Here is a 9,218-nt window from a genome sequence, read left to right on the forward strand (position 1 = left end):
AGGGACTCTAAGTATTTTTAATATTAACTGAAACGGCCTGAATATCCTGAAATTGCAGACAGCAGACTCAACTGAATTATGGGACTTGGTTGTGTAGGAAAATGATATAGTCAAGACCCTAAATTTCCACAGAAGATTCACAGGAAATCCAAGATATTAACTTAGCAAATTTAGACTCAAATCCACAGCAAACACAGGATTAAAGTTTTAAACTTTGCTCAACACAATTAAACTGAACCACAGTCAAGCACCGGTTCAACTTAATGATGCCAAAGTGACTTCGATCAATTAACCACAGAGATCACAGGTTAATTATTAGGCCAGGGATTCAAACTACAGATTAACACAAGTTTGAAAGAAATGAGAGAAGTCTCAAGGTTTAATTTTCATTCAAAAGCAATCTGTCTAAAACAGCTGAGACATAGGTCCTTATATAGGCCTTGTCTTTGAATTACATCTCGAAAACCTAGCAATCCAAGGGCCAAGATTTGATATAGGATGAGTACAAACTACCTTAAATATATTACAAGCTGAAAATTTAAAGTTACTAGGTGAAAATAAACAGCAATGGGTAAAACAGACTGAAATAAAGCATGGAATGCAGTCCTGTCAGTTGTCTTCTTGTGCACAGGTGACACGTCTGTCGCGTACCTGTCAAAAATAAAACCTAACGGTCTCAACTAAAAATGTAGCAGAGGCAGTCGAGTATCGAATCCACAGGGAGGTAATGCAACTACAGCTATCTGTTTCTAATCCTATGGTAACAATTGGTGTTGAATTGAATTTGGTTCCTAAACTACGGAGTTGAAAGGAAAGAGAAATAAAGTAGAGAGCAGTAAAGCAGGAAAGTGATTTAAAACTATCAATAAGAGAGGGACATGTCGGGAATTCGGTTCACTACGGTAGTCCTGCGACTCAACTGTAAATGATTCAGACGAACTAGGTGTGAGACGGATGTTAAAAGGTCCTTTCGGTCCACTTTCTATCCTAAAATACCACTAACTTAACTTTCGTCCTCATTAGGGTAGTCTACTGTTTATAGCAGGCCTATTTAGTCCAATCTTTCGATCCAGGATCAAACTTAGCCAGATTAATGGGTGACATAGAAGCGTGCACTCAACTAGGTCGGGAATTACAGTTAAATTGCTATAGTGACAGAGTCTCGTGATTAATCCGTCTAATTCATTTACTACATCGTCACATTTCTACCGTAGATCCCCTAATCCCAACATGAGGGGGGTTTAGCTACTCATGTTCATAATTAATCTAACAGCAAATAAGTTTCCAGCAGAAGACATAACGAAATAATAATAAAAAGCAATAATGATAAATTAGGGCAAGAGAATAAATAACATAAACAAGAATTAAAAGCAACAAGTGATTATTAATAATAAAGAGAAGGGAAAGATTACAATCTGAGCGAATCCGGCGTAAAGAACAACGGAATCCGAGCAATAATAATCCGAAACGAAAGTAGCAGTAGAGAAAGTTCAAAGCAACGTAATTAAGTTTTCAGTAGAGAGTTTTTCTAATGTGAAAGATAGTTGGAAAAAAAGATCCTAATAACCTAGTTAAACGTAGGTTAAATAGGAAAACAAACAATGTTTAGCGAAATAAAACATCCACGGACTAATTAAAAGCCCACGCCCGTGAAAACCTCTCGATCGAGTGGATTAAACCACTCGATCGACCAACATCTCAGCAGAAGTCCCTCGATCGACCAGCAGGTTACTCGATCGAGGACTTGGTCATGTGCAGCTTACTCGATCGACTAAGGAGTAGCTCGATCGAGCATCAGGGAGCCTAGAAACCACTCGATCGACCAGAAAACAACTCGATCGAGCACTTGTATCTTCAATTCAGCTCACGTCTTCACCCAAGTTCCTCGTAATGCGTGCAACGATGCTTCCAAGTGCAATATCTTACTCTGGGACAATCCCGTCTCCTCTAAATGCATGAAAAAAGGACGAAAAGGAGTATGGTTCCGCTACTTCCGCGATCATTCCTACAAAAAGGATCAAATACACCAAAGTAGCCAATTCGGGGCAAAATACTATAAAAACAGTATAGAAATGCATAGAAATACGTGCTGAAATAGGCCAAAAAGACTATACATTAGGCACGTATCAAATCTCCCCAAACCAAACCTTTACTCGCCCTCGAGTAAACTCAAAACTAAACTAATGGAACGGAAATGATAACTCAGAGCTAGCTTAACTTGTCTACTTGAACCAATTTAATGCAACGAAGATCAACAGTTAAAGCTAAGTAGTCAATACGCAAACGAATTATAAACTGTTCAGAAATAAAGCTGACCTATCGACCTTGCAAGACCAACAAAACTGGACTCTCACATGGTCACTCTTCTCTCATGAAGCAAAGGGCAAATGTAATATGTAAAAGAGAGAAGAAAAGACAGTCACTCACCTAACTGCGACCTACATAGCATGCATGCAACAAAAATGAAAGACAATTCAAGTACTAATGCACACACTCCAACCAATAATGTCTCATCACAAGAGGATTTGCAAATAATATGGGAATAGTGAGGTTCAGGTGAGAAAAGGCAAAACAAGTTATGGAAATGTGGAGGTAAAAGCGTCAAGCTAGTTCCTAACAGGACCATAATAAACCATCCGGATCTCAACTGACTGAAAGACTGAACACAGGTGCCCTTCTTTGGCACAAAACTCACTAGACTCAAAGCACAATCTCCTCAAAATATAGAATAAGAGTGGAGGAGTCAGACGGTCACAAAGTTCCCTTTTTTAAACACCGTCTGAAAATACTAACTGGAACAAACAACCTTTTTCGATTGTACATCTTCGAACATCTTCTCAACTCTGACAAGAGGGTACAACTGTTTTCTCAACAAATTTTTTTCTTTCTTTTTCCTTTCGTTCCAGCTCTCTTTTTTTTTTTTTTTTTCATTTTTTTCTCATTTTCTTTTTTCTTTCTTTCACGTTTCTTTCTTTTTTTTTTCTTTTTCAATACTTTTTTTTTCTTTCCTCCTTCCTTAATACAGACACCAACTCCAACAAGAATGACAGACCAAACTGCAATGGAAAACATACCACAAGAGGACAAACTAACTAGCTTGACTAGGCAGGCTTAGTTTGGAATGTAGCTAATGGGTCAAAAAGGCAAGTTTTGGCTAAAGTGGAGCTAAATGGGTGAAAGATGTAAAGAAAGGGGAATTTGCAAGACCCTCCCTGCATATGACACCAACCACAAACCCGAATATGTGCATTTGACGAGAAATTGAATGTCATAAATGTGCAAATAAGATGAACATGCTATGCAAGGAGTACTACTCTCAAAATTCCTAATGAACTGGTCATGAATGGCACCAGTTATGGCTCTAAAAACTCAGAATTTTTAAGTAGTTTGCCAGTTTATAGGTCAAGTCTAAACAGTCAGCTATTATTTGAACAGAAATTCGTAGATTATGCATATGACAAAGCTAAAAACCATCAATAAAGTGCAAGGCTCAAGTAATTTGACAAGTTATAGTGCATTGTCATCATGGGAATCTACCGTTCCGACTCAACCTAAATGCAAAAGATAAACGTGAAATTTTTTGAATTTTGACATTTTCTAATTTTTTTGGATTTTTGATTTTTATGAAAATAAACAACAATGCAAACTGAAAAATTAAACGTGAATGCAAAACAAATGCAGATGCATACTCAAAAGGATGCAATACCCTCCCCAAACCAAAACGGACAATGCCCTCGTTGTCCTCCAGCATACACCAGCAGAAAAATGGGGGATGGGAGCATACAACCAACAAAAGAAAAATAAAGGAGACGAAATAAAAAGAGTAAGAGAACATACAAAACACGAACTTCCCCAAACCAAAATTTAAAATCAAAGTGAGTAGACCAGTAGCTACTCGTCGTCGACACCGCCGTCTCCCAGGTACTCCGACTCAACAAAACGGTCTCCCCAAACCAGCAACAAACAAGGGGGGCCTCTAGTCGTCACCTCCAACCAAGTCCTCCGCAGTCGGTGTAAACGGGGGATCCCTCTCCTCCTCTCTGGCAGCTCGCTGTGCCGCCTGCTCAGCCCGCAACCGCACCTCTCGTGCTACCGCTGTCTCCTCCTCCTCCTCCTCCGTGTCAGAAGGAAGTGGAGGGTACCCGTCCGCTGGGTATCGGTAGAAGGAGGGATGCGGCCACCCCTCTGGAATCGGTCGGCCGGCTCGGATATGGTACTCGTAGAGCGGGAATACGGCCAAAGCCATATCCCGTCGCATCTCAGTAATGTACCGTGGGCATCTTTGGTAAAGGTGTGAGAGTGCCCTCTCCCGCGACAACAGCCTCAGAAGGGCTGGAAGTGATGGCTAACTGGCTAGCCTGCTGGTTCGGCCTCGGTGGCACCATACCAGGCTGCGGGAAACGAGGGATGAATCCGCAGTCCAGCAAGGAGAAGGGCCTGGTAGGAGTAATGGCTGGTGTAGCCTGGTCTGAGCTCCCTACCGAGCTAGGCCGAGGCGTAAACCGTCCCTCGCAAATAAAACAAGGAGAACCGGTCTTTGCAGTGGTGACTAGGGCTGAAGTAGTGGTGACAGCAGGGACCACTGACTCGCCCACGGACGGGCTGGAGGACGTACTAGTGGAAGGCAAGGAACTAGCATCTATCCTGCAATCAGATCAAGGGACTAAATAAGAAAGAACGGCTGCTAACCGTGGCTAAAATAGCGCGTTAGCCAGCATGTGGCAGCATGTAAGTCCCTAAAAGTCGAAAAGACCGACTTTACAGCAAGCAAAACCCCAACAATTCCTCTGGATTTCCGAATTGGCAGCAAGTGAATGGTGATAGGGGACGGTAACAGCAGTTAACAACAGCAATAAGTAAGCATGGACTGAAGTTAAGCAAGCAAGGCAAACAGAAAAGACCGTCTGACAGTCGACATATTTCGACTTACAGGAACCCTAATCGCGGAATCTCGCGCAAAATTCGAATTAAACATGTAACAACAGCGAGGAATTGCGAAAAGATCATCAACAAGCTATTTAAGGGTATATAAACATAATTAAATCGAAATAAAATCGACTAGACATGGATTTTCGAACCCTAATTCAAATCACCTCAAGAAATTCGAATTAAATGAAGAGAAAATGCAAAGAGTGTGAAAGAAACACTTACTTGATGATGATTATCCTACAATAGCAATTAAACTTCAAATAACAAGCAACAAAGGCGGATTTTCGATTGAAAAACCCGCGAACCCTAATTCCCTTTAAAAACCGCGAAAACGAGCACAAAAGAGGGGGAAAACAAGGGGCTATTGAAGATTAAAGTGCTAGTAATGGAATGTAGGTGACGGATTTGGTAAAATGGGCAAGAAAATTGGGGATTTGGGGGAGTGAAAATCGCAATTAGGGAGGGGTTAGACGGAAATTAGGGGTGAAATGAAATAAAATTAGGAAAATAAGAGTTTTAAGAAAAAAAAACTCCCGTGTCCACTGTTCATTTCACTCGATCGAGTGGTTTTAATCACTCGATCGAGGACTTTTGATGTCCCCTTTGCTCGATCGAGTAAGAATCCTCTCGATCGACCTGTTCCTCTTTGGCTTTTCTCGATCGAGTACCTAGACAGATCGATCGACCCAATTTCCACTCGATAGAGTACAAAAAGTACTCGATCGAGGACTTCCTCTTGTAGACTCTTTGGATTTCGTCCTTTCTTCCTCGGATTGCGTGAAACTTCCCCAAACCTGCGTAAAACATATCCAAACACATCCCAAAATACCAAATACGCAGAAAACACAGTCTATAGTCTTAGTCTAAGCTAAAGAATTGTCTAAACTAATTGTCCTAATTAAAAACGTAATAAAGAAATTCAAGAAATTCAAACAAATATCTATTACAATTTGTTACACGGGGCATTTCCCCGTTTAATTCCCATGAGCTTTCAGTAGCCCCTTGGTGGGCTTCTGACTGGAGGACGTCACTTCAGCGATACTGACCGTCCTTTTTGATTTCCATGAGCTTGAATTACTGTTTGCAAGAGGAGGAGGAACATAGTTCCAATCTATGTAGGTTCGAACTTTCTTCGTTCTCGCCCCTCTGTCATCTTCTTTGGCATCCTTGGCTCCAGTTTGATTGATAATGGTTGCACCATGTCCCTTGACAGCTCCTTTCTTGCCTTCATCTGTACCTGCAGTAAGGAAAACAGACGAACTTTCCTCCTTTTTGCTCTCAGTATGAGGCGGAGGGTTAGCAATAACAGCAATATTCCCCAAATTTTCATCTGGAGTGTCAAGGGACATGGTGCAACCATTATCTGAAATTTTGTGACAATTAAGTTTAAACATCAAACTAAAATGTGCCAAATCTAATGATTTTTGAGGGACTCTAAGTATTTTTAATATTAACTGAAACGGCCTGAATATCCTGAAATTGCAGACAGCAGACTCAACTGAATTATGGGACTTGGTTGTGTAGGAAAATGATATAGTCAAGACCCTAAATTTCCACAGAAGATTCACAGGAAATCCAAGATATTAACTTAGCAAATTTAGACTCAAATCCACAGCAAACACAGGATTAAAGTTTTAAACTTTGCTCAACACAATTAAACTGAACCACAGTCAAGCACCGGTTCAACTTAATGATGCCAAAGTGACTTCGATCAATTAACCACAGAGATCACAGGTTAATTATTAGGCCAGGGATTCAAACTACAGATTAACACAAGTTTGAAAGAAATGAGAGAAGTCTCAAGGTTTAATTTTCATTCAAAAGCAATCTGTCTAAAACAGCTGAGACATAGGTCCTTATATAGGCCTTGTCTTTGAATTACATCTCGAAAACCTAGCAATCCAAGGGCCAAGATTTGATATAGGATGAGTACAAACTACCTTAAATATATTACAAGCTGAAAATTTAAAGTTACTAGGTGAAAATAAACAGCAATGGGTAAAACAGACTGAAATAAAGCATGGAATGCAGTCCTGTCAGTTGTCTTCTTGTGCACAGGTGACACGTCTGTCGCGTACCTGTCAAAAATAAAACCTAACGGTCTCAACTAAAAATGTAGCAGAGGCAAATCGAGTATCGAATCCACAGGAGGTAATGCAACTACAAACTATCTGTTTCTAATCCTATGGTAACAATTGGTGTTGAATTGAATTTGGTTCCTAAACTACGGAGTTGAAAGGAAAGAGAAATAAAGTAGAGAGCAGTAAAGCAGGAAAGTGATTTAAAACTATCAATAAGAGAGGGACATGTCGGGAATTCGGTTCACTACGGTAGTCCTGCGACTCAGCTGTAAATGATTCAGACGAACTAGGTGTGAGACGGATGTTAAAAGTTCCTTTCGGTCCACTTTCTATCCTAAAATACCACTAACTTAACTTTCGTCCTCATTAGGGTAGTCTACTGTTTATAGCAGGCCTATTTAGTCCAATCTTTCGATCCAGGATCAAATTTAGCCAGATTAATGGGTGACATAGAAGCGTGCACTCAACTAGGTCGGGAATTACAGTTAAATTGCTATAGTGACAGAGTCTCGTGATTAATCCGTCTAATTCATTTACTACATCATCACATTTATACCGTAGATCCCCTAATCCCAACATGAGGGGGGTTTAGCTACTCATGTTCATAATTAATCTAACAGCAAATAAGTTTCCAGCAGAAGACATAACGAAATAATAATAAAAAGCAATAATGATAAATTAGGGCAAGAGAATAAATAACATAAACAAGAATTAAAAGCAACAAGTGATTATTAATAATAAAGAGAAGGGAAAGATTACAATCTGAGCGAATCCGGCGTAAAGAACAACGGAATCCGAGCAATAATAATCCGAAACGAAAGTAGCAGTAGAGAAAGTTCAAAGCAACGTAATTAAGTTTTCAGTAGAGAGTTTTTCTAATGTGAAAGATAGTTGGAAAAAAAGATCCTAATAACCTAGTTAAACGTAGGTTAAATAGGAAAACAAACAATGTTTAGCGAAATAAAACATCCACGGACTAATTAAAAGCCCACGCCCGTGAAAACCTCTCGATCGAGTGGATTAAACCACTCGATCGACCAACATCGCAGCAGAAGTCCCTCGATCGACCAGCAGGTTACTCGATCGAGGACTTGGTCATGTGCAGCTTACTCGATCGACTAAGGAGTAGCTCGATCGAGCATCAGGGAGCCTAGAAACCACTCGATCGACCAGAAAACAACTCGATCGAGCACTTGTATCTTCAATTCAGCTCACGTCTTCACCCAAGTTCCTCGTAATGCGTGCAACGATGCTTCCAAGTGCAATATCTTACTCTGGGACAATCCCGTCTCCTCTAAATGCATGCAAAAAGGACGAAAAGGAGTATGGTTCCGCTACTTCCGCGATCATTCCTACAAAAAGGACCAAATACACCAAAGTAGCCAATTCGGGGCAAAATACTATAAAAACAGTATAGAAATGCATAGAAATACGTGCTGAAATAGGCCAAAAAGACTATACATTAGGCACGTATCAACAGGTTACTGTTGCTTTGGTTGCTAGCAAAGTCAAGGCTTTTTGTAATCTTTCTATGGCAGGCTCTGGTGGAGAAAATGAGCAGTGGTCTTTCTTGGACAGTCCCACAAATGCCTCACCAAAAATAGAAAGAATGCTTTATGCTTTTTCAGTTAGGGGTGTTCATTCGATGGTCCAGACCAAAGACCGGACCGGACCGCGCAATTTGGTCCGGACCGGACCGGACCATACTTTATTTGGTCCGGTCCACCTATTTACATAAGTTTGGTCTTCGGTCTGGTCCTGGACCAAACCGAACGGACCGCGGACCGGACCGTGGACCAAACTTTTGTAAAGAATATATTTGAAATTGTATGATATACAAATATTTCTCCTAATCTCATAATATTATTTCGCAATATATTAGTTTGACATATTCTACTACTCGAACAAAAAAAATCTAGGTTATTAATATAAATTAAAGTAATCATCGAAATAATAAGGTAACAAAAAATATATTATTTGGTCCATGTGGTCCGGTCTGGTCCGGTCCATACATTTTTATGGTCCAGATCGGACCGGACCATTATAACTTTGGTTCGGTCCGCGGTCCACCATTTTGCCCTTATTTGATCTTCGGTCCTCTAAGTTTGGTCCGGTCCGGTCCCGGACCGATGAACACCCCTATTTTCAGTAACATGTGACTGATTTCCTTGCTCAGTTTCTTGCTAAATTCTATTGCAGTTTCCTTGG

This window comes from Silene latifolia, chromosome 1, assembly GCF_048544455.1.
Source record: "Silene latifolia isolate original U9 population chromosome 1, ASM4854445v1, whole genome shotgun sequence".
NCBI classification, from domain to species: domain Eukaryota; kingdom Viridiplantae; phylum Streptophyta; class Magnoliopsida; order Caryophyllales; family Caryophyllaceae; genus Silene; species Silene latifolia.